We start from the raw sequence: 25,419 nt of genomic DNA, 5'->3' as shown, positions 1-25,419 counted from the left end.
TTCTGCCTGTATTTGAATCACCCTCTCAATAGCTTGGGTTGTGGTTCTACCCTTTCTAAATCCAAACTGGTTCGAAGAAAGTCCTCCCTGTTGTTCAAGTTCTTTCTCCAGTCTAGTTTTAATCAATCCTTCGTAAAGTTTGCTCAAGGTGTTTAATAAGCACAGTGGCCTGTATGCTGATTGATCTAATGATAGTTTCCCTGCCTTCAATAACAGCACTATCTTGGCTACTTTCTACTCATCGGGGAATTCACGCTTTTTTAATAAATCATTGAAGACTGATAAGATCCAACCAGGTGCCACCTCAACTGCATACTTGATGGCTTCTGGTGGGATTCCATCTACACCTGGTGCCTTACCAGTCTTCATATTGCGTGCTACCTCTTGTAACTCAACCACAGTGAACGGTTCTGCAACACAAAAATCTGATTCCGTTTCAAGTCTGTCATTAGTACAAGGGAACAACTCCATTGCTATGGCTTTCCTTCTATCAGCTGGGAGCTGAACTGGTACCCTGTTGATTATTCGACCGGTCACTATCTTATATCCCGCTCCCCAGATATCACTGTCTAGATCTTCGCATAGTTTTTGCCAGAGATTTCTCTTAGAATCCTTTATTAGCTTCATTAGTTGCCTCTTTGATGCCTTATAGTCAGCTTCTAATGGTATTAAGTTGACCTGGCTGATTTTTTTCCTAGATCTTGTAAGAATTCGTCTCTTGCGATTGCAGTCTTTCCTTTGCATGTCTATTTCATTGTTCCACCAGTAAGGGACTCGTGTTTTATATTTTGTTGATCCCCTCAATCGGCTGGTCCTACAAGCATCTTTAAGAGCAGTAGTTTCATCTTTTAGAGTATGTTGCACTGTATCTACAGTTTGTGACATCCACTCGATTGCAATTTTAAAGGTTTCCCAATTATAGTTCCACACCGTTTTCGTGATATCATTAAGCTTCTTCAATCCCTTAACTTGAAAGTAAATAAAACGATGGTCGCTGAGAGATTCATCTTCCATAACTTTCCAGTCAACAATGAATGATGCTATACCCTGCGTTGAGCAGGTGACGTCTATGAAAGACTCTGAGTTCCCTCTGGAAAAAGTTGGTAAGATTTCAGTGTTATGAACCACCAAGTCTAGGGTCGCTATCCATTCTGTCCAATATTCTCCCCTACGATCTGCAGTTGGTACCCCCCACAGAGGCGACTTGACATTTAGGTCTCCGAGAATGATAGATTCAATAACTGACACCATGCAGTCCTGAACTATTGCATCTACTTCAGCTTTGAAAATATCAAAAGGGATGTTAGGAGAGATATAGCAACAATAAATCTGGTATTGCTGAAGTTGAATACACAAATATCCTTCTTCTGCCCTTATGCTTAGCACCTCCAACTTATCATTTAAAAAATATGCAGCTACATCACATCTTTTGTCCGTGAACCAACCACCTTCGGCTACTCGCCTTCTGTTCGGCTCGCTAACAAGCACTAAGTCTGCTTTCTTTTCCAAGGCTGTCGCATACATGATGTCATGACTGTCGGATTTCCTCATGAGATTCGCCTGCAGTATGTCCATTATTGGTCGTTTAAATTCAACTTCCTTGCCTCTAATATTAGCTTCCTGTAAGTAGGGCATTTCATTTGATCTGAGCGGTGGCCCTCCACTTGGCACATGGTGCAAAACGAAATGTTCCCACAATCCTTCGCCAAATGGCCTTCTTGTCCACAATTTAGACAGCTCCGTGACCGGTCATCCTTAACGTCGCAGTGTGGCGCTTTGTGTCCAAATCCAAGACATTTAAAACACCTTGCAACTGTAACTTTTTCCTTCACCATACAGGTGTATATTATTATTATTATTATTATTATTATTATTATTATTATTATTATTATTATTTGATAATGTGTTTCAGTGTGCCATCTGCAGGTGTGGTTATTTGAAATGAATTGGTGACCGGTTGCAATGGTAAAAAAAGTAGTAAATATTAACCTCTCTTCTTAGTTACCCGTGAGCTTGGGAAGGAAGGACTTATCCCCAAATGACACACAAATATTCGCAGAAGTAAAACAGTTATTTGTTGATGACGCAAAACTGGAAAGAGTTTCCAACAAAATGTAGATAGAGGATTCAGAGTTTCAAAGCCACAGAATTATTTTATTACAGGTTTAAAAGCGTGTGCCTGACGTCGACGACAAAATATTGTTGCCTTTTATAGAGCAGGACTTCGACTCTCGGAAACTTTGCCAAGAAGAGGAAATATTATTGAAGTCTCCAGCCACAAGCATGCTCATACAAAATGAGAGATTGCGATCAGTTTGTTATTGCCTCGGTCTCAACAAGGAGATCGTAAAACCTCCTGAGATTGTGTCTTTGTGATGTTATGTCTAGAAAAATTACGATTTTGCAAACTAGGAAAATATATCTCCATTATCTATGGAATAAGGTCGATTTTTTTCAGTAATCATAATTCACAATATTTGAAGCGTGTAGAAAAAGAACCTATAAATTCCTGAGTACGAATAGTCAATTACAGTAAAGTAAATGGGTAGAACTTTATTAACATGCTGTAGGGCAGTTTTGGGGAACTTAAATTCCAGCAGAACGCACACAGTGCAAGCGTGATGTTTAGGGCAGATGACGTAATAACAACTCTTCAGCGACACATGGCTATGTCGGAATACAAAAAAAAATATGACATGCGATAACGAGATAAGGGAATAATAATAATAATAATAATAATAATAATAATAATAATAATAATAATAAATCAAAAGAAAAAACTACAGACCTGTACACAGCAACAGATAACTTGACTAATAACGTACGCAGGAGACGCTTGAAATTCTATGGAAACAGCTGTACAATGAACAATAATAGATCTACTGAAAAACTATTAACGGTAATCAGTTCAAAGAAGGTCACGATCAATTGGTTGTAAGAAATTAAACAGGATTTACAACAAATAAACACTACAGAGGAAGCTAAAAATGACTACTGGAAAACAGTGAACAAATTGAATTGAATTGAATTTATTGATAATGATGATATACATGCCACTGAGGCTGAAAAGCCCCTTTATGTAGCGTCTACTTATAACACAATACAAGTTTATGAATATACTAACTACATTTTAGAATATTAAAATATCAAATTAAACATTAAACTTAAAATTAAACTTAAAATTAAAATACAGATACCAATTCCAATAAAGTTAAAACATAAATCATATAAGAAGTAGAAAAGCATATCATTCGATTTTTTTAATATTTTAGGCTACAAGAATCTCAGGAATATAAAAAACAGAAATAATCTTCTTAGAAATATACATATTTCTTATTATTGGACACAAGAATACCTGATCTCAGCCCTTTGCGTACTCCTCCAGGAAGATAGATGTTAAGGACTGCTTTAGTTGGGTGCAGTTCCTGTCATTTGCGAAACGGTGAAGGTTAAAGACATTGAAGATACGGGATGCAGTGCAAACAAAAGATTTGTTAAATTTAGTGGTTCGATGAAGGGGAATTTGAAGGGTAGTTTTTGTAAACCTATTATCTCTGTTATGTACTGACTCCATAGATTTAAATGCATTATATAGGTAGGGTGGGGTCTTCAGTTTGAGAATTTTGTGCGTAGCAACGGCTACTGAGATTTCCCGTCGTTCATGGAGTTTCAACCATTGCAGCTGAATGTAATAGGGTGTTATGTGTTCATCACGCCTGGCATTTGTCACGTAACGAACACATGCGTTTTGCACCCTCTGTAGTTGTATGTTCAAAGTTTCGGATAAGTCGTTGTATACGACTGATCCATAGTCAATTATGGGGAATATAAGACTTTGAACAAGTAGTTTCCGCATAAAAGGTGGTGTACATGACACGTTACGTTTCAAAATATGCATGGATGACACAACTTTTCTGATCACATTTGACGTATGATCAGACCAGGATAGGGTTCTGTCGAAAATGAGTCCTAGATTGTTAACGGTGTCACTATAATGGATATCTGAATCTAGAATTTTTATTGGTGGGAGGGATTTGAGGACAACAGTTTTCAGGAGTTTTGAGTAACCTATGCAAATAAGCTGGGTCTTAGCCACATTTAATTGGAGATTATGATTTGCGCTCCATTCGATCAATCGAGAGATATCATGGTTGAAATGCATTATACAAGAAGGTGCGTTAGTGGGACTGAAGTGGAAGTAAGCTTGTAAGTCATCAGCATACATATGGAAAGTACTACTTTTAAAGACTTCAGAAATGTCATTAATATAAATAGAAAAGCATAAAGGACCGAGGACTGATCCTTGTGGTACGCCACAGTTTACTGATTCCCAGATAGAGGATCGTCCGTCAACAAATGTAACTCTTTGTGATCTACTTGATAGATATAAAGGGACGGATACAACACCACAGTGAATTCATGAAGAGATGTTGGGAGAAGAAGAAGAACAAGAAGAAGAAGATGAAGAAGTGCCCGTGCGCGTAGAGGCGCGCGGCTGTGAGCTTGCATCCGGGAGATAGTAGGTTCGAATCCCACTATCGGCAGCCCTGAAGATGGTTTTCCGTGTTTTCCCATTTTCACACCAGGCAAATGCTGGGGCTGTACCTTAATTAAGGCCACGGCCGCTTCCTTCCAACTCCTAGGCCTTTCCTATCCCATCGTCGCCATAAGACCTATTTGTGTCGGTGCGACGTAAAGCCCCTAGCAAAGAAAAAAAAGATGAAGATAAAGGTAAGACGTCAGACCAAGCTAAGAAGTTCAAACGCGCTTTTTAAATTGGGCATAAGGAAGAAATAAATATTAATAATAATAATACAGAACTTAACGAATATTGATAAACAACTTGCAGAATACCAGGATGTGTTCCGGAAAGGTCGCTCCTGTGCTAAACAAGTCCTTAATTTGAATCATTAACTCACCAGAGAGTACTGGACGGCCAAAATGTAGTGCTTTCTTTCTTTTACTTCAAAAAAGCCTTTGATTCGGTGGACGGTGAGACCCTCGATAAGATCATCAGAGAATTTGGATTCAAAACCAAATTGGCAAACATTATGAGAGAAATCTTAACAGGCACAACTTCTAAGGTGAAATTCATGGGACAATTGTCTCTGTACTTTGAAATTAAGATAGGTTGCGACAGGGTGATGGATTATCATCACTATTATTCAACTTTGTCCTGGAGAGGATTGTGAAAATTTAGAATTCCGAATTTTAAAATCAAGAGATAACCCCGACCGCTTAGGAAGAGAATTGGGAGGAACCAAAGTCAACTCCTTGGCTTTCGCTGATGATTTTGCGTTAATTTAAGGAAACCTAGAGAAAGAGGCCATACAGACCAACCTCCTAGAAAGGTTCGCTAGCAGGACGCAACTTAGGATCTCAAAACAGAAGAACAAGTTCATTATTAATGACAAACATGGACCACAATTCCTTGAACCAGAGATTGGACGAATTCAGAGGGTTGAACATTTCAAATACCTCGGTGAAATCATACAAGAGAACGGACTAGAGAAAGCTGCTGCAGGTGATAGCATCTCAAAAATAGAGAGAGCTTATAGACTAAATAAGAACATCTACAGCATGAAATACATCTGACGGAATGCCAAAATGAGGCATTACAACACTGTAAAAAAAACAATGCCTGTATGCCAGCGAATGCCTCTCGATGAATCACAAGATGGAGAAGCTCGAGATCTTAGAGAGAAGAATATTACGGAAAGTCTTGGGCAAAATCCAGACTGAAACCGGCTGGAAGCTTCGGAACAACAATGAAGTCTACAAAAATGTGGAGAAAATTTCAGAGATCGTCCAAAAGAGGAGGTTATTTCTCGGACATTTGTACAGAATGGGCAAAACCAGACTAACCAAAGTATTATTCGACTATCTGTGCAACAAGAACACAACGACGGCATGGATTAAGGAAGTTCGTAAAAATCTAGAGAATTTCGACATTCAGCAAGTTCAGATGTTAGAGAGAAAAATATTTCGAACCATGATTCCAAATTTGGAAGGATATCAAGCGAAAGAACTGCAAAGACGGGAAGAGCCTGGACGGATGAACAGAAGAAACAGCATAGCATCCATATGAAGGAGGAAGAGGAAACTGCAGCGTGATCCCAAGTCGTCAAGTCGGAGAAATGTCATCATCATCATCAAGAATCTATCCTGCAGTAGATCGTCTCTTCACCTACTTATCTCGCTTCTCTTTAAAGTGACCAGCGATCTAAGATTTACAGTAGTTACTTACTATCAGTCAGCTTCAGAGAAGTTTATCTTCAACCGGAGAACAAGCATAAAATGCAGATATAAAAATAAGTCCGATTTATGTGGACGACATATCGTGTGGCTGTACCCTCTCGGAAACTTTGTCAAGAAAATAAGATTTTATTGAAATCTCCAGCCGCAAGTACCTTCATGAAACTGCGAAATTGGGACCACTTTCTAATCTGCACCTAGCCATACCATGAAAGACGAAGTTTCTGAGGCTCTAACATTAAAATTGTTATAAACCTTCTTTCACAGTGTTTATAATGCTATAACGATTCTGTAAATGTTTTACGAAGGTTTCTTGTTTTAGCCTATAGAACGTATTATATAATATTCTACCCTGCCTTGTATTATTTGGATGTATGTTCCTATGATTCATTTCCAACGCCTGTACTTTGTTTTCTATGTTATTCAGGTACACAAAATACAGTAAAATCGTTGTAGCAGTTGTCTGAACCATAGTCTACTTTGATGCAGCTCTCCATGCCACACTATCAAGTGCATAACTTCTCATTTCTAACTAAATGTTTCATCCTATGTTTCCACTAATCTGTTTGTCATATTCATGTCTTGGACTACCTCTACTGTTCTTACTGCCTATTTTCCCCTCATTTTTTCTGCAAAGCTGCTTAACGTCGCACTGACACAGGTAGATGTTTTCGCGACGATGGGCTAGGAAAGGGTTAGGCCTTGTCCTTAATTAAGGTGCAGGATGATCCAAAAGTTCGTTAACATTTGACAAGGCAATACTTCACGGAATATTGGCATGACATGGGGTTTTATTTACACAAATATAAAGTGCAGATAATGACCAACAGATGGCGCTTCATACGATGCGCAAGCAATCATTAGCATAACAATCGACGTTTAGCAATGTCGATGTTGTTTATAACAAATGCTGAGCATGTCGGCCGTCATTCGTCAACAACATCTGCAGTCGAGGGACAATGCTGTGAACAACACGGTACGGCTTATCCGTAGGTAAGGTGAGAAATTGCCTACTTCTACTACTACCTAAAATATTTTCATTACTCCCCTGAAGGGGGAGGCGGAGTTCCTAGACGGTGACACCGTCTCTCAGGCCAGGAGATTTATTGCGGTGGAGATATGCGGAGACGGTGAGAGCGTTGACGGCCGTGGCCTGTACTCAGAACTGTCCCGGCATTCGCCTTAATGCAGGAGAATGGAAAACCAGCCATGTCATGCCAAGCAGGAGTGGTAATTTGTACCTGACGAGTTGCTGTCCAGGGCCATCTGTTGGCCTGTTTGTTCACTTGCTGTTGGTGTCAATAAAACGCCATGTCATGTAAAGCATCTGTGGCAATTTTTACCTGAAGAGTTGCTGTCCAGCGCCATCTGTTGGTGATTTTGTATACTTAATTTCGGTGTCAATAAAACTCCGTGGCTAGCCAGTTATGTGTGACAATTAATACTTCTCTACCTCCAATATTCCGTGAAGTATTGCCTTGTGAAATGTTAATGGTGTGAAAATGGCAAACCACGGAAAACCATCTGCAGCGTTGCTGACAGTGGGGATCGAACCTACTACCTACAGGATGCGCGCCACTAAACGCACGGCCAACCTGTCCCTTGAATTTACATTACTCTCCACATCAAGATAATATATCTAACCTAAACTAGGACGTGTCATTATCTCATTTAGAACTGTCCACGTAAATACTGATGTCATAAGTTTAGAGAATAAGCGTACAATATGTTTGAAAATAAAGGTACTTTCTTGAACAGACCTAATTACCCAAACGATCCTCTCAATGGCTATGTATTGAATTCACAAGTACAACTCCTAACATTCTCTTTGACCCCCTCAATCGATCAGCTGATGACCTTCGGACCCTTTCAATTGTATGTCGTGTACACCACGAAGGCAAGGCCTATATTCACAGAAATATAATAAGCCAAAGCCCCTTGTAATGGATGCTTCATTTGGCCGCTGTAGTTGGCTTGATGAGTTTTGTATCGACATCTTGCTATGTGTGGAGCCTATGAGATATCCGAGCACCGCAGAGGGCGGGTTTCCACTTACGATAAGTATCTTAATGCTTGTGAAGTCATTTAAAAACTGATATATATCTACGAAAATACTTTTCCTTTTGTTTTTGCATCACGATTCTGCTGATCGAATGCTAAATATTTACTCTGTTGTATCAGCCATGATGAAACTAAGCTTTATTTTTATCTCTGACATATACATTTTTCCATTTTAACTCCGACCAAATGTACTAAGGACCACAACGGTACACAAAATTACTTTGGTTTCTTCTTCTCTGTTTATTAAAGAATCACTCGCTTAGGAAGCACTTTGTATCAGTTTTCCCCATTCTATATTCCACCTGGTTTCTTTTTCAGTTTAGATTTAGGGTAATGAGTTTGATCACGTCGAATTCCTTCAATATTTTTCTTATTTTGTCTCTGATCTCCTCCATTTATTGATTCTGTTTGTTCATTCCCTTATTTATCGAGTGTCACTTACTCGCCCTTTTTTATAGTGGCAATTAGGACCGTTTTATTTGATCCCATCATTATCCATAAAAATAAAATAGTAAAGACCGTGTGTCTGTACATTGACTATTTTGGCGACATTTTCGTACAGTTATCCGTTTCAGGTCTAATAATGGCCATCTGCATATATTTTAACTTTGGTATCTGCCTGTCTGCCTACCTGTCTGTCTGTCTGTCTGTCTGTCTGTCTGTCTGTCTGTCTGTCTGTCTGAGTTCTTATAACTTGACAACTACTGGATATATTGTTACCAAACTTCATATTTTGAACGTGGCTATCGTTGGGAATATTTTAGGGCCAACATTATTTCTAAATCCCTGAATAGACGGGGGGTTATAGAAAGCTCGAAACAGTGATTTTACACTCCTACAAAATACAGATATCCAACCTTAATATATATTTGTTAAATTAGATCTATCAAAAGAGTGTAGCTATATGACAAACGATCAAGGATATGTTATTTCCGTTATTTTATATCGTATACGTACTTTTGGTACGACTGTACATAACGGTGATGCTTACGATAAATTGTATTCTTAGCTAATACATTTTTAACCCGCCATCGGTATCGTTGTCCGCACTTACGCGAGAGGTAGCGTGTATAGGGGCTCCCTAACATCGGCTTGGTATATGATTTTAGTTCTTATACGAGCTCTTCTCGGCAGTTTGAATAAATTATACTAGTATTTGGTTATTTAGTATATATACTTACATATTTGTATATATACACAATTGTTTATTACCTAAATATTTGCTACTACAATTTCGACTCGTACACTGTTTTCGTTCTTTTAGAAGGTAATTATAATTTTGTTTTAACAGACTGGTTTTATGTTAACTATTTATATAAATTTACATAACTATTACTAAATATTATGAAAAATAACAAAAATCCTTGGCATTACAAATACATTACAGTACAAAACAAATGTTAACATGATTTGTAGACCACATTATTTTGTATCATTGTCCTGTTCACTAATTTCTTTCAACTTCTTGCGAAAAGCATTCACTTCATACTACTTTTGTTAGTCCAGTGTGCTCTTTGCACGTTGAGCGTTTGCACGCATCACAGCAAGCTGACGTAAATCGTTTTTTTCGAACTGGGAGTAGGCACATCTTGATTTCCGCCCGGAAACGTCTGAAAATATATACAGTAAACACCATAGCTTTTTTTGGTAATGATTATAAGCAAGTTTTACAAAGTGTTCAATTAGATACTTGTAAAAATGGAGAAGTGAGAATTGTTAGCAATACTTACCTGGGGCTGCTGGTGTCGCATTTCTGACGGGAAGTTCTCGTCCAAAGATATTTTTTATGGAAATTCTGAGACCAGTTGACAGAACATCGACTAAAGCACGTCTCTACAGATGTGACTTTACGATTTCCAGGGCAAGATTCTTCAATCCAGCTTAAAATAACAGATTCACTAGGCCTATTAGACATTATAATTTCACTGTGATACTGTTTACTAAAACAGTACACCAGCACGGAATGCGCAAAAATTGTGACGCCAAAGGTATCGAGGCTAGAATGTGCCTAACACTGCCTGTGACGCGACCGGTATCGTAGCGAGGCGCGGACTAACACTCCAGACAGAACGCACTTCCCCCACTCCTTCACGTGACACGTGTGCGTGAATCATCGCGTAACGAAGGAAAACATGTGACTCATAAACTCATTTGAGAATACCTGGAGTTTGAAAAGTGTGAGTCTTAAAGCAAAAAACTTTTCTTAATAAGGAATGTTTTTGTTAGGGGCTACCTAACAACGATACCGATGGCGGGTTAAGTAAATATATTGGAATGGAACATAGTCAATCACCACGCAGTTCTCCTTTATGAAATTTCGCAAGGGTGATGACATAAATACTTTCATTTTTACCTATGGAGATTATTATTATTACTATTATTATTATTAGTATTTCGTTGTGCCCGAGTTGGATCTTGTTCACTGGCTTGATGATTTTCGCCTTGCTGTTCTTCCAAAATCTCTTCATGAACTCACTGTGTTCCTTCCTGCGTTCTTCTGACCACTTTGTACCACTCCTGCTGCTAGTTTTCATCACAAATGCGTGTTTATTTACTGAGCTCCTGAAGACTTAGCGATGTCTCATAATGTCTTTCTCAGTGCTCAATTCATTCATATTTCCTCTTGTTTCTTGCAATCAATTTATTTTCCTGTGTTGCGAATGTATTACATTGCGTAACTTTCTTGTAAGTTTTTTGTTATCCATCCTGAAAAATATACCCAAAAGATTTCATCCAAGGTCTCCTCTGTCAGTATTGATGAAGCTATCCGTGCGACTATAGAGATCTGCAGTTCGCCTTTTGAACCAAATTCAATTTTAATTTGTGGGGCCGAAAATTTTCCTAAGAATTTTACGTTCTTGTATTTCAATACCTGGATTTTAGAATGACCTCCTAATGCTAACATTTGTGATGCTTGTAATTCTCCCCGTAGGACAGTTGTTTTGTAATGCTAAATTTATCATTAAGTGACTTTACTCGCTTACTGTAGTGATCCCGTGTTACTCTAAATGCGCTCTGAAGTTTTGAGCCCCTTTCTGAATTGGCCAACCTGTTTAATCCCGAAGAAAGAATTATATCTCGAGGGTATTTCGAAAAACAATAAGTTACGCCGTGTCAATATTATTACCGTATTATTATTAATATTATCATCATCATTATATACATTAGTTTAGCCCCTTAAGGAGGACGTGGAACCATTAAATATCACTGGTATACTTCATCTTCTTGTTCTCCTTATCTTCCCAAAACTTCCTCATCCTTTCTTGTGTCCATGAGTTTTTGAGTTTCAAGCTTTTCTCAGATGGATTCCTGGGTGCAAATGTATGGGTGTTGATCTTTTGTCTGTATGCATTCCTTACGGTTGCCATTGGATCAACGTCGACTTCTACGAGGTCCTTTTGTGCATCCACTAGCCAGCGAACTTTGGTTTGTCGGTTCCATCGATAATAAGAAATATTTTCTTAGTCAGTCGTGAGTCATCCATTCGTGCTAAATGTCCATAAAATTGCATAAGCGTTTGCGTGCGACTGAAGTGAATCGCTCAGTTAATGCGTAGAGTTCTCCCGAGCTTTTTCGCATCTATATACCCTCTTGATACTTGGGCGCGAATATCTTCCTCAGTACCTGTCGTTCAATTTTCTCAATATCCTTGATGTTAATGATGAGTGATTATGTCTCAGTTACGTAGAATAATAATAATAATTATTATTATTATTATTAGTTACGTAGAGTGCCTCAGGGAAGACAACAGTGTGGTAGTGTCGGAGTTTGGCTTTTGTGGATATTGATTTCTTATTGTAGAAATTCCAGGTGATTAGGTATGCTTTACGTAGTTTTTCTGCGCGCATTTTGTTGGCTGTTTTTTCATTGGTGAGTTATCAATAATATTTCACCCAAGTATTTGAATTGTTTGACTTGTAAAATGTTGCCATATTTGGTCACTAGTGATGTTAGGTGTGTGCGTTTGGACTCCATGTATTACATTTTTTCATAGGAGATGTGGAGACTAATTTTGATTGCAATCTCGTGAAGCTTCTCGATGGCGTGCCTGGCTTCTTCGGGAGTCCGGGTAATTATTGCTAGATCGTCAGCAAAGGCAAGGCATTTAATGTTAATCCGTTTACTTTTCGTTCCTATGTTTATTCCGGTTACTTATTTCTCCCATGTTTTAATGACCTTATCCAGCACTAGGTTGAACAGAAGTGGGGACAATCCATCATGTTGTCTAATGCCTGTTTTTATTTCAAAGGTTGCAGAGATTTCACCCATGAACTTCACCTTAGAGATTGTATCTGTTAAGGTCTGTTGAATTAACGTGACTGTTTTGTTATCAACACCGTATTCTTATTATTATTATTATTATTATTATTATTATTATTATTATTATTATTATTATTATTATTATTATTATTTTGGCATGGACGTAGCGCAGCCATTATATGTTACCGCAACTTTTAATTTCAGTTAAGAACAATCAAGTCTGTGCTGTGTTAACTTCATTTGCACGACGTCTGCTGTTCCTCCTCCCGAAGGAGAGATCGGGGGAGGGAACTCCCACCAGACTTACGGATCTCAGATATATTGAACCTTGAAAAATCTCGTTCTTACTTTATACGGCTAGGAGGCGGTTGGTGGAGGGGGGGGGGGGGGGTGCGGACTAAATCACAAGTTTTATGAAGTCCTGTTGCCATGTTTAAAGACTCTTTTGTACATCTTCCTCCAATATTTACTCGGATACCAACCGAAATTCTAAGAGAGTAGAGAATACAATAAGAAATAAGTCGGGCGTAGAGAATTACAATATTCAGATATTAAATAATCCCCGGAGTTTGCCGTCTTCTCGAATGTAAATTTACTCTCTCCTGAACACACTCATTTTCTTGGACAAACTTTCCAATTCCTTTTCAATACACCGACTATGTGTATTGTCAGCTCTATCAATATCACTTTAAGAACGGACGAGATAAGGAAACTTTTAATACGAACTTAATATAGGCCTATACAGAACCTCTGGGGAACTTCATTCTTCCGTTCAAATTAAGCAACAGGGGCTTCCCCGTGAGTCTTGATCGAACTGAAAAAAGTTTCAATTGTTAGCATGTGGCAGTCTGTGATAACTGCTGCAGAAAATTAAGAAATTGTGTTAAGATTCCTTTTGAGAAAATGAAATGGCCATAAATACGTAGTTCAATAAATGAGCCTTAAATTGATAACGATTTACTTATTTGCATCTTTCGAGAGATATGTGTATGGCATTTAGAACTCTAAATTCGGTGTCTTATGGTATAAACCGTTTCTCAATACGACATACTGTTTAGCAGCAGTTAATCTGTAAATGAAGGTCTGCAAAATTTTGAATATGCATATACTTTCGTATGTCGATCTATATATATTCATTGATGTCGTGATGTCTAAGCTACATTCTGTTTAAGAGAACGTCACCTAAATCGAGATCTTGGCTGTAATTCTCATCCTGTTTTTTTTTTTTTTTTTTTGCTACTTGCTTTACGTCGCACCGACACAGATAGGTCTTATGGCGACGATGGGACAGGAAAGGGCTAGGAGTGGGAAGGAAGCGGCTGTGGCCTTAATTAAGGTACAGCCCCAGCATTTGCCTGGTGTGAAAATGGGAAACCACAGAAAACCATTTTCAGGGCTGCCGACAGTGGGGTTCGAAGCTACTATCTCCCGAATACTGGATACTGCCCGCACTTAAGCGACTGCAGCTATCGAGCTCGGTAATTCTCATCTTTTATTGTTGTGGTTACAGAGTTAAATCGTCGAGAATTGATTGTTGACACCTTCTAGCAATCGTCCTTTCGAAGAAGTATGAAGACCTTATTCTGGAAGCATTTCATCCTGTCGTAGACAGGCTTGCAGTTAGTTAATATACAGATTCGAGCTCTAGTTATGACGTTCAGTCAGGATCTGAAATTGGAATGGGAAGTACACAGGAAATCCAATTATTTCAACAGGTGCCCTAACTGCTTTAATTCACAGAATTTTACAGTACAGGAGGAATTCTCTTATTGTTTAATTATGAGTGTAATTAAGTAACGTTACAAGAATTGTGAGATGTGTCTTTTTACCTGTTCCATTTCAACATCCTCCAGAAGCAAACCAGTTATGTCATTGCTTCCACTCAATGCCATTAGACTGTACTTCTATGGTCTGATTGCTGAGTCTGAAGAGTGCATCATTATCTGAAACTGTAGTAGAGAACGACTTGAGTTGCTTTGAGCAGACATCGCGCTGCTGCACGGCAGTAAGAAGACACGCTGACTTGTTTTCAGAGTTCCTCTACCGTCCTATCCTCACCTGCTACTGACTCGTATCCACCGTCCTGAGACATTCAACAAGTATCAGTGAGGAACAGGATTAACAACCAATGGCGATGTCTGAGTTTCTGAGGCATGGTTTAATATACTGCCAGGACACGCCCATCACGATAGTACGTGATATTTCTCGTAAAAATCCTTATTCGGAATCGACTGAGATTCGAACGTCCACCATTGGGTTGGGAAGCCACTGCGATATTCACGATTATTATGATCTTTATTAATGGCAGGAGTAAGGGGGACATAAATGCACACTAGCGCAAACAATGAAGGCCTTTCTTAAGAAAATAAATTTGCTTACTTCGAAATTGATGTAGGAATTAGAAATGTGTTTTTTAAGAATTTCGGTAGAAGCGTGGCATTGCATGGAAATGAAACATGGACTACAACTAGCTCAGAAAAGAAGCGAATAGAAGCTTTTGAAATGTGGTGTTACAGAAGAATGCTGAAGATGAGATGGATAGATCGAATCACGAATGAAGAGATACTGAATAGAATTGGTGAGAGAAGATCTAACTGGCGAGATTTGACCAGAAGAAGAGATAGAATGATAGGGCACATTTTAAGACACCCAGGACTTGTGCATTTGTCTTTTTGAGGGTAGTATGGGCGGTAAAAACGGTAGGGGTAGACCAAGGTATGAATATGACAAGCAGATTAGAGCAGATTTAGGGTGCAGTAGTTATGTAGAAATGAAAAGTTGAGCACAGGATAGTGTGGCATGGAGAGCTGCATCACACCAGTCTATGAACTGAAGCTTCAAACAACTTATTCTTCTTATTGGTCCAACGTCGCACTAACACTTCAGTTTCTCAGCAATGCTGAATAGGTACAGCCCTGGAGTGAAAATGGTAAATCGCGGGAAATGATCTTCAGGCACGCTTACAGTGGGGTTCGAACCCGCAATCTTTTGAGCGCAAGATTATAGCTACATGACTCGTACCGTGCAGCCACACTACATAGTTAATAATAATAATAATAATAATAATAATAATAATAATAATAATAATAATAATAATAATAATAATAATAATAATAATAATAATAATAATAATTGTACCGGGAGGTATACCTCAACGCCGCACATTCAAAATAAGTGCCTTAATGAACCCCTCTATCGAACAAAAGTGGAAACTACTACAACAGGAACTTAGAACTTTAATCAGAAGATGTCACCACTGAAAAATGAAGTAATTGTTTTGTTGGAAAGTTTCCTAAACTGAGTGAATTTCTCCTTGTTTTGTTTGCCATTCAAGCAATAAGTTTGGACATTCTTCCATAGATGACACTACCAAAAAACTATGATCATGCACCCTGGTGCAACGTGTAAGAAGTTATAACTTAAAGAAGTTTTGTATTCCTAGGTTTTTATAACTGATCTATGTTCATTTATTTTTGGGTGGCAATACTTCCTTTTCTTTCCGCCAGTTTTGAATCTAGCCAATCAGGAATTTTTGTAATTAATTTTCAACCAATCGCTCATTTCTTGTTCACTTTGTGTTAGCCAATAAAATTAAGAGGGTGTGTCCTGATTAGTCTTGAATGATCTCGAACCTTCCCTGAGGGTTTATAAACTGCGGCTTTTCACGTTTCATGGCCAATTGATCGTCGTCTATCTGAGTATATGTGTTTAAGCAGGAGGCGGGCGGCCTCTTTCGTTGGCACCTAGAACATCTACAAGGTAATGGGCACATAATTCTATCTTTCTTGCTGTAACCGCAAATTATTCCGAGGGAAAGGTCCGAATCTTTAACCATCTAATCTACTTTTCTAAAATGTAACCTTTATTTCGACTAATGTAAGAACTTCATAAAATCTTTATTGTAAATCGGGGATAGAGAGTGAGTTACCCTCTCGAGCTCCCCTTCATCTTCGTTTGAGGCGACTTCGTTTTGTAACGGTTTTCTTCCTGTAATGTGTAAAAGTAATTTCCATGTGAGCCACCTCAGTAGTTTAGGAATAGCCCTTGCTTCATCGGCCGAGAGCCCTATAGGTTTTAATATTTCATTATCTGGAGCGCAGTGTTCGCCTCCATTCAGTTTGTGTTCCGAGCCGTTTACTTAACCTGTTCTTTTTCACAAAGGCCCTATAGTTGGGCCATGGAAGGCCACAGAGTGTAAAATTTTGACGATTGCCTTGAGTGGGCCGTAAGAAACTGAGAGCCTGTTAGCTCTTTTTCAAAGTTCTGTAATTGTGAAGGGTGCTTCTGGAAGGCTTGACATTGTAATTGAGGGAGCAATTGCTCTTGAATTAAGGGGATTTCCGCCCTTGGATAAATGCTACTTAGGTTCCAAAATAGGTAAAAAAAAGTAAATAAATGCAATGTAAATTTTAATCTTATACCAGTTGCATAGTATTATTTGAAGTAATTCCACGTCTATATATATAAAATAAGAGTTTTGTCTGTACATTGCTCAGAATTTGAAAAGAATGGTATTTCTGTATCGGTCATGTCCACAGTAACAAGAAAATGCATTTTTTTACTTTTCCGTAATTTATGTCTGTCTGTCTGTCTGTCTGTCTGTCTGTCTGTCTGTCTGTCTGTCTGTCTGTCTGTCTGTCTATTTGTCTGTCTGTCTGTATGTATGTATGTATGTATGTACACGCATCACCAGAAAACGGCTGAAGCGAATTTAATGAAAATCGGTATGTAATGTCGGGTGATGAACCACTGCAATCTAGGCTACAAATTATTTTATTCACGTTGAGTGAAATGGTAGTTTAGTGGAAGGCCTGACATGTAATTCTCAAATAAGTTATTTATGTTATTAGTGGTCGTATCGATAAATATTACATAACTAACATAACTTTATTTATGTCGTAAGTTAGTAGTAGTTATGTAAGAAGTTATTAAATTTCCGATCACTTATGTCTTATACATTGTTACCGTACCGCATATAATCAGAGATATTCATGAATTTGGATTTTTGTTACTAAGTCATTATCAGCGCCGAGTCACGAGAAAATGGGCAAACAGAATTTAGTAAAAATCGGTATGTAAAGTCTGAGAATAAGGAACTACAGTCTACGATATAAATAATTTTGTAGGACACCCTAATATCACAGAGTCGAAAGAAAACTAATGGGAAGGCTTGCAATATAGAAAGCTCATAAACTTTATCAACAATAACATTACATTGACCATTGTTTGTTGTTTCCTCTCATCCCCGATAGATAGGATTACTGCAGCGTACCGAGGTTTTTTAAAAATTTGCTTGACGTCGCACCGACACAGGTAGGTCTTATGGCGACGATGGGATAGGAAATGAATAGTGGTGTGAAGGAAGCGGCCTTGGCTTTAAGGTACAGCCTGGTGTGACTGGTGTGAAAATGGGAAACCACGGAATACCAAATTCAGGGTTGCCGGCAGAGGGGTTCGAATCCACTATCTCCCGGATGCAAGCTCACAGCTGCGCGCCCCTAACCACACGCGCAACTCGCCTGGTCGTACCGACTATAACAGCCTGCCTGTATATTGGCGGGAGGTAGCTGGGGGGTAGGATAACTTTCTTCTTTAGCATGCCATTCCTCTGGTTCATACATTTCCTGATATATCTGGTACGTAACACACTGGTTCATCATAGTATTCGAGCTATTCAATCCCTACACTGAGGCACTGATTGGAATGAGTAGTGTGCATATTTAACGGAATAATGACAGAGGAGTGTTCACGACAGTTTGCGACCTGGTTATTCCATCTCTGGAACTTTGGACTCTTAGATCGGCACCGTAGTACTGTTCGTTGAAAGTGAGAAAGTGTGCGGTTTTTAATTTGATCGAGTATTTTATATGATAACATTGCTTTCAATCGCTACATTCCTACTGACGTTTTTGTAATGACCTATGTTGAATTCAGTTAGGAAAACCACCAAGTCAGTCTTTCTGAGAATCCCGTAGCGAAGCACGGGTACATCAGCTAGTACTGTATATGAGTTGACTATGTTTGTAAGTATAGGAGATATTATAAGAAGAATTTTGTAAACAATATAAATTGATTAAGGATGATCTGTTTGTTTAATAGAAAAAAATTGTTAGCGTAAATTGTATATTATTGTATTCTAGAAAAACATTTCTTCTCTTGTTAATTTAAAATTTAGTGCTTGACAATAATGTATTTTAGTGTACCATTTGCCACCGAGGTAGACACCTCATTTGCAAATAAAGAGATTTTGATTTGATTTGATTTGATTTGATTTTATTCCTTAGTTTGAATTAAAGTTTTGGTAAACTGAATCCGGTTTCTCTGACATTGTAAAATAGGGGCTTGAAGCCCAAAATTGTTAAAGTTTTGAATCTTGGATTTTCCTAGTCTTGTTTCAAGACGGCTTTGTACCTGATATATTGTTATGTTCACTCAGTGAAAAATATTGTTAAGTTTGTTTTTGGAAAAGAAATATAACCTTTTGAAATTTTATCTCAACTTTGATATTGTATTGATATTGTCTCTTTCTGCTCCACGGGTAACCCCGTAATAATAATAATAATAATAATAATAATAATAATAATAATAATAATAATAATAATAATAATAATAATAATAATAATAATAATAATAATAATATTTGATTTGATTTGACTAACTCCTTTTACAGTTTACTTAGACGGCGAGGTGTCCCTCAGGAGTATTTCTACATGCTGGTAACTGTATCGACACAAGTCTCGCGTATTCGAACACTTTGAAATACCACGGGAAGGTTGTCAGCGCTCCTACTGCCTCAGCAGGGCAAGATTTTTTTTTAATTTTACAATTTAATTTACGTCACACCGATACAGATATGTCTTATGGCGACGATTGGAAATTCCTGCTGGGTTCGAACCCACTATCTCCCGAATGCAAGTTCACAGCTGTGTGTTCCCAACCACACGACCAAGTCACTTGGTGGCATGATTATATCATTATTATTACTACTACTGGTAAACTTCTTTCAAATTATCCCAGTTATTGCTACGTAACTGGAATGAACCTGGTTTAATATAGGTTAAGCTGGCTTTTTAACGTCAGATATCTTTCCGTACTACCACGTGACTTTCTTGGTGAAAATCCCGATCTAGTGTCGGACGGGATTGGAACCTGAGCCGTCCGCGTGGAAAGGCAGAAAAGAAGCCTCTATAATAAACACGACCCCTTGCATTATTATTATTATTATTATTATTATTATTATTATTATTATTATTATTATTATTATTATTGCCGCTTAATAATCACTACCATTCTATCACAAAAGATTAATTTATAGTTTATTTAGTTTTAATCAACTAAATGTAAACTAATTTTCATTATCTTAAGGTGTGAATGTTGTTTATTAAGTTAGTCAGGAACATGCGATCAATCTACGTAAATTAATTAGACTTGGCCTGGATAAAGATCTTACTTCACCTTCTCTCGTCTCATCCCGTGAAACACACTCTTATCCATCTTCTGCCGCTGGCTCGACGTCTTCTTACTTTTATAAAGCATTAAGCCAGACGCCACTCCAGCTACCGTTGAGGGGGCACCGCATGCATACAATAGCAGCGCAGATATTCGTCCTCCGGCAGGGGTGAACAACCAGCCGCAACGACTCGCTTAAATCTGCATAACAGTACTTTAAGTGCCTTGTAACCTGCAGTAATCTACCTGTTATTAGATACTGTACGCGTTTTATTAATATAATAAGAATGTAGTTCTACCGAACGTGTAGTCGGGAGACATGTGTGTTCGAATCCCCCATCAGCCATGCTCGAAATGGTTTTCCGTAGTTCTGGCCATTTCATCTCGAATCAAATGCTCGGAAGGTACATTTCTCAAGACCATGAACGCTTCCTTCCAATTTCTAGCCCGTACAATTACACCTGTACCCGTAATATTAACAGAAGCGTTTTGACAGATGGTGCTGGGGGGGGGGGGCATTGAACGCTGTTGCCACATTCCTACATTCCTTTCTCCTTCCCTTCGGGTCAACACGAACCGGCCAACAGGCTCGTCTCCATGGCAACCGCAGTGGCCACGCCCACGTTTCCATGGCAACCGTACTCCTTACTCTCTTCTCCCCACCCAGGCAGGCAGTAAATGGACCTCCGGTGCTGGTGGTGGTGATTATTGTTTCAGGAGGAACTACAACTAGGTAACCATCCTCTATATAACAGTAACCAGAGAGAAAAAAATGGAAGGGATCTGACACTTCGAAAAATGAAGGTATCGTTCAAAGGAAGACAAGGGCTACGAAGGGCGTGAAAACGAAAGACTCCCTAGGCCTCGTGTGCTCTAATACCGTTGGGGTCGGAAAGGAACAATAGTTGACCAAGGGAGGTCGGACAGGATAGACGAAAGTGAAGAGCCTGGCATAAGTTAATGGAAGCAATGCCAGAACTCAGCTAAGGGCCCTTTGGTCGCCAATCCACGCTCCAAAGTTCGGAGCCCCTCCTCTAAGAACTATCGGAACTGATCTTTCAGTAATACCACTGTGCTCTAACAGAGAAAAGAGAGGAATGGTGTGATGGCTAATGGGAATTTATAAAAGTAAGGGTCGAGAGAGAGAAATAAGGAAAATCAGTGTCTACTGTGTGGATAAGAAATGGAAGAAGTGCATCTATAAAGAGTTTGTAGGGTAACGGAAGCAATGGGAGTAAAATATATGGAAAATTAATATAAAACAAAAATAGAAAGAGAGAGGGATAATTGTATGCAATTGCTAAAATATGAAATGAAGAGTGGATTACAATGGGAAGGAAGCTAATATTTTTGTACTGTAAAGTATGTGTGGAAAAAGGAAATTGGAAACATCAAAACAAATACAGATGAGAGTCTCTCTTTCTTAGCATTAATCCCGACTTGCAGGGTCTGCTGCTTTGCTACATCTCCTCCATTTCTGTCTGTCGTTGACATCTTCTGGTGTTAAGCTAACACTGTGCATGTCTGCCCTGATGTTGTCAGTCCATCTCTTTGCCGGTCTTCCTCGTGGTCTTGTTCCCTCTGGGTTGATGTGGAGCGCTGTTTTGGCAACTGAGTCGTCCTGTTTTCTCATGACGTGGCCGTACCAGCGGAGACGGGCTTCCCTCACTTTGTCTATGATGGGCGCGACACCAAACCTTTGCCGGACGTCCGTGTTCCTTATGTGATCACATCGGGTCAGCCCCATGGACCATCGAAGCATCTTCATCTCCATGGTTGTCAACAATTGCTCCTGTTGTTTCGTCATGGGGCGACATTCAGTCCCATAGATCTCTGCTGGCCGTACCACACTCTTATAAACTTTTGCCTTTAGATATTGAGGCATCTTTTTATCACAGAGGACTCCAGTGACCTGTCTCTACTTGAGCCAAGCTGCATTTACCCTCATCCGAGTATCAGGAGTGGTGTCACAGTTTGAGGTGACGACGGATCCCAAGTACTTAAATTGCATGGTCTTCTGCAGGTCTTCTTCACTGATACTTATGGTACCTCTGGTTTGGGGGCCACATTCCAGGTATTCTGTCTTCTGGATATTGAGGTGCAGTCCATTTTTAGCCAGTCTGTCCTTCCACGTTTGAACCTGATGCTGGAGTTCAGGACGGGTTTCTTGTGCAAGTACCACATCATCGGCATAAAGAAGGGTTCAGGGATGTGAAGTCTGTATGTCAGCTGTTGCCGTATCCATTCAGAGGATGAATAGCAATGGTGAAAGGGCAGAACCTTGATGAACACCCACAGTGATATCGAAAGGCGGAGAGATTCCAGCAGGACTCCGGACGACACTAGTGGAATTGCTATACAGAAGTTGCACCCAGCTTACATACTCTTCAGAGACGCCATGACAGTGAAGAGCTCGCCAAATAAGTTCGTGTGGGATACGGTCAAAAGCCTTTTCTAGGTCTAGAAATGCCATGTGTACACTCTTCTGTCTCTCTCTGTGCTTTTCCATCAAGAGGCGTGTGGCATGGATAGCATCGATGGTACTGCATCCCTTAACAAATCCACACTGGTTTGGTGTTACAGAGACAATACATCTGGGTCTGCTGTCAAGTACACGTTCAAAGAGTAATGAAGGATAAAATAATGAATGGAATTTTTTTATTTATAAAAATATTGATTAGTTGGAATTTTCTGTACCTTTCGTTTACTATTGTAAATATAACATTGCTAGTAGGTTAGGAAAATATCAAATGTAGTAATACATAAATTATTGTACGGTCGTGTCACTATCTTCTATTCTTAATTCAACCGTTAAGTAAATAAGATATGTTGTTAATTATGGGATACTCCCAAAGACTTGTGGCATTCATTAAGCAAAGGAAAGGGAAGAAAATATATAGCATGGTTAACGTCCAGGACAAAATAGATTACATTTAGTGTAGTAATTGTCTCTCCATAGTTTCAGGGGATCTGCAACCAGGGGATAGGAGTACTCTATTGCATTCTATAGTCCGGCTCCTTGGCTAAATGATTAACGAGCTGGCCTTTGGTCCAGCGGTCCGGGATTCGATTCCTAGACAGGTCGGGGATTTTAACCTTATTTGGTTAATTCCAATGGCTGGGGGTTACTGGTTAAAGCAGAACCGAACTAAAAGCTATCCGTTAAAAATATAATTCCCTGAACTGGAAATCCTAAATAATATTTTTAGGCGAGAGAGAGAGTGCAGTGTGTTCACAAAAGAATGGTACGTCTCATGAATTGTGAGACTTTTTAAATATATTATTATTATTATTATTATTATTATTATTATTATTATTATTATTATCCAGCACTATACTGTACATATCTTGTGATGTCTCTGGCTTTGTCATCCGTCCAGTCCAAGTATTTTAATCCTGGACTGAGGAGTAGAATGATACACGAGATTTTCTCCAGCTCTTAGTTACAAGAAAAATGCGCACAGTGAGAAGATGTCGTTACTGATAAACTACACTGGTTGCTATGGTTACCCACGTTAAAAATCAGTTCTGTCCATATATTTTGATTTTTGTTGCAATTTTGAGAGCGTTGGTAATATGAACGGTGTGAAGACGATATCCATCACGTTTGAAGGTTTCCTCTCTCTGTCATTCTATTCGAATTGATTAAACATAAGTACTGCTGTTCCATTGTTCGTGAAACTAGCCAGTATTAAAGTGGAGGCTTCCACAATTTCCGTGCATTTAGTTTTATTTTAATCCGTTAAGTGCGAGCTCAGGGATAACACGCCAAACACTGCTGTCAGCTTTGTGTTGTTACTAATTTGTATGTGCATCAACTTAGTTATTTTTGTACAATTTTGTTTTACGTCGCACCAACACAGACAGCTCTTAAGGCGACGATGGGGTAGGAAAGGGGTAGGAGAGGCAAAGAAGTGGTCATGGCCTTAATTAAAGTACAGCCTCAGCATTTGCCTGGAGTGAAAATGTCAAAATCACGGAAAACCCTCTTCAGGGATGCCGACAGTGGAGTTCGAACCCGCTATCACCCGGATGCAAGCTCACAGCTGTGCGCCTCTAACCGCACGAGCGACTCGTGTGATCACCCACCTAGTAGAATTTGAAAAAAAACCCGAGTTTTGACATTAAAAACCTGCATAGCGAAATGGATTTGAAGTATATTATCTTGTTAGAGTTAGGCGAACACACTGAGCAGCGTAACTAACAAGCGCCAAAATATGACTTCCGAGCTCTTCAATTCATTGGACTATTCTTAACAGAAGCATTTCAAAATCAAATTTGTAAACTCATATTTCTTCGTCCGAAGCATCGCTGCAGTTTGTCCATTCCTTTTCAATATTTATATAGAACAGTCAATAAAGGAAATCAAAGAGACATTTGGAATTAAAATCACAATCCAAGTAGAGTAAGTCAAGATATTGAGATTTGCCGATTATGTTATTTTATCCGCAGAAGATGTGGGAAAATTGCTAAATGGTGTGGACCTGATCTTAGAGAATGAGTACAATATGAAAATAAATAAATTTAAAATAAAAGTAATGGAATGCGTTCGAACGAAGTGAATTGATGAAAGAAATATTAGATCAGGAAATGAATTCTTCACGGTCGCAGATGGATATAGCTACTCCGTAGTGGAAAAAACTAGAGATGGCAGACGTAAAGAGGACATACACAGACAAGGAAGACCTTTCTTGGGTAAAGACATTTGCCATGTTTGAACATTGATGAAAATCCACAGCCTGTTTCCAGTCCTTCGACAAGGTCTGGAATGGAATAAATGAAGCCCCCATCTAGCGGCGAGGATACGAATTTTGTTGGCAGCCGAAACTTGCCGCACTCCTCTGGGGAAATAAGTGACTGACAGATGAAATGAAATGATACTGGAGAGTGCTGCTGGAATGAAAGAAGACAGGCAGAACCGTAGTACGCGGAGTAAAACATGAACATTGATGTATGAATTAAAAGATGTGTTTGAATACTTTTGTCTGGAACGTGGCGTTGTATTGAAGTGAAACATGGGCGATAACTAGGTCATAAAGAAAGAGATTAGAAGCTTTTGAAATGTGGTGTTACAGAAGAATGCTGAACGTGAAATGGGTATATTGAATCATGAATGAAGGGATACTGATTGGAATTGATGGCAGGAGATCAATTTGGCGAAATTTGATCAGAAGAAGTGAAGACACCCAGGACTTGCTCAGTGGGAGTTTGAGGGAAGTGTAGGCGGTAAGAACAGTAGGGGTACGCCAAGGTATGAATATGACAAACAGATTAGTGTAGATGTAGGAGTTAGGGGATAGGGAGACATAGAGAGCTGCATGAAACCAGTCTAAGAACTGATGATCCAAGCAACTGCAACAACAAAGAGGAAAATGCATATAAGCTGAGAAATGA

Source organism: Anabrus simplex, chromosome 11, assembly GCF_040414725.1.
Source record: "Anabrus simplex isolate iqAnaSimp1 chromosome 11, ASM4041472v1, whole genome shotgun sequence".
Classification (NCBI taxonomy): Eukaryota; Metazoa; Arthropoda; class Insecta; order Orthoptera; family Tettigoniidae; genus Anabrus; species Anabrus simplex.
This window is presented reverse-complemented; position numbering follows the sequence as displayed.